Source organism: Dasypus novemcinctus, chromosome 16 (assembly GCF_030445035.2).
Source record: "Dasypus novemcinctus isolate mDasNov1 chromosome 16, mDasNov1.1.hap2, whole genome shotgun sequence".
NCBI lineage: Eukaryota > Metazoa > Chordata > Mammalia > Cingulata > Dasypodidae > Dasypus > Dasypus novemcinctus.
The window spans coordinates 33,406,789-33,408,668 of NC_080688.1; positions in this window are offsets into that span (position 1 = coordinate 33,406,789).

The following is a 1,880-nucleotide window of genomic DNA, read 5'->3' on the forward strand; positions in this document are numbered from 1 at the left end:
CTTTCATATCTTTTTCTTGCCTAAGTGCTCAAGCAAGTACTTCTAACACAATATTAAATAATAGCAGTGAGAGTGGGCATCCTTGTCTTGTTGCAGATCTCAAAAGGAAATCTTTTAGAATTTCACCATTAGTTGTTAGCTGTGAGTTTTTTCATATATACCTTTTATCATGTTAACAAAGTTTCCTTCTATTCCTATCTTTTGAAGTGTTTTTATCAGGAAAGGGCACTATATTTTATCGAATGCTTTTTCTGCATCTATAGAGATAATCATGTGATTTTTTTCTTTTGATCTGTTTATGTTGTGTATCACATTGATTGATTTTCTTATGTTGATGCTTCCTTGCATACCAGAGGTGAAACTGACTTGATTATGGTGTATAATTCATTTGATGTGTTGTTGAATAAGATTAGCAAGTATTTTGTTGAGGATTTTATCATGTAGGTTCATTAGAGAGATTGGTTTATAGTTTTCCTTTCTTGAGGCATCTTTGTTTGGCTTTGGAATTAAGGTGATGTTGGCATCATAGAATGAGGTGGGCAATATTGCCTCTACTTCTATTTTTTTGAAGACTTTAAGCAGGACTTGTGTTAGTTCTTTCCAGAATGTTTGATAGAATTCACCTGTGAAGCCATCTGGTCCTGAGCTGTTCTTAGTTGGGAGGTTTTTGATGACTAATTCAATCTTGTTTATTTTTAAAGATTTATTTTATTTATTTCTCTCCCTTCCCCCCCATTTCTTCTCTCTGTGTCCATTCGCTGTGTGTTCTTCTGTGTCCACTTGCATTCTTGTCATGCGGCCCCAGGAAACTGTCTTTTTTTTGTTGCATGATCTTGATTCGTCAGCTCTTCGTGTGTGTGGCACCACTCCTGGGTGGGCTGTGCTTTTTTTGTGTGTGGGGCAGCTCTCCTTGTGGGGCAAACTCCTTGTGCTGGGGGCTCCTCTATGCAGGGGACACCCCTGCATGTTATGGCACTCCTTGCATGCAGCAGGACTGCACATGGGCCAGCTCACCACATGGGCCAGGAAGTCCTGGGTATCAAACCCTGGACCCTCCATATCTTGGGTGGATGCTCTTATCAGTTGAGCCACAACTGCTTCCCTAATTCAATCTTGTTACTTGTGATTGGTCTATTGAATTCATTAATTTCTTCTTTCATAAATGTATGCTGCTTGTGTGTTTCTAGGAATTTGTCCATTTCCTTTAAATTATCCATCTTGTTGGCATGTAATTTTTCAAAGTATTCTCTTATGATACTCTTTATTTCTGTGGGGTCAGTGGTTATATCCCCTTCCTCATTTCTTATTTTGTGTATTTGCATCTTTTCTCCTTTTTTTTTTTTTTTGTTAGTGTAGCTAAAAGTTTGTCAATTTTGTTAATCTTTTCAAAGAACCAGGTTTTGGTTTTGTTTATTTTTTTCTAGTGCTTTCCTATTTTCAGTTTCATTTAGTGCTGCTCTAATCTTTTTATTTCCTTCTTTCTGCTCATTTTGGGGTTAGTTTGTTATTTTTCTAATTCCTCCAGGTGTGCTGTTAGGTTTTTGATTTTAGCTCTTTCTTCTTTTTTAATACAGGCATTTATGGCTTTGAGTTTCCCCTCTCAGTACAGCTTTTATTGCATCCCATAGGTTTTGATATGTTGCATTGTCATTTTCATTCCTTTCAAGGTAGTTACTGATTTCTTTTGAGATTTCCTTCTTGACCCACTGTTTGTCTAAGAGTGTGTTGTTTAACTTCCATATCTTTGCGCCTAATCTGCTTTTCTGCCCCTTATATTTCCAACTTCATTCCATTGTAGACAGAGAAATTACTTTGTATAATTTCAATCTTTCTGAATTCTTTGAGAGTTGTTCTGTGGCCTAGCATGTGGTCTATCCTGG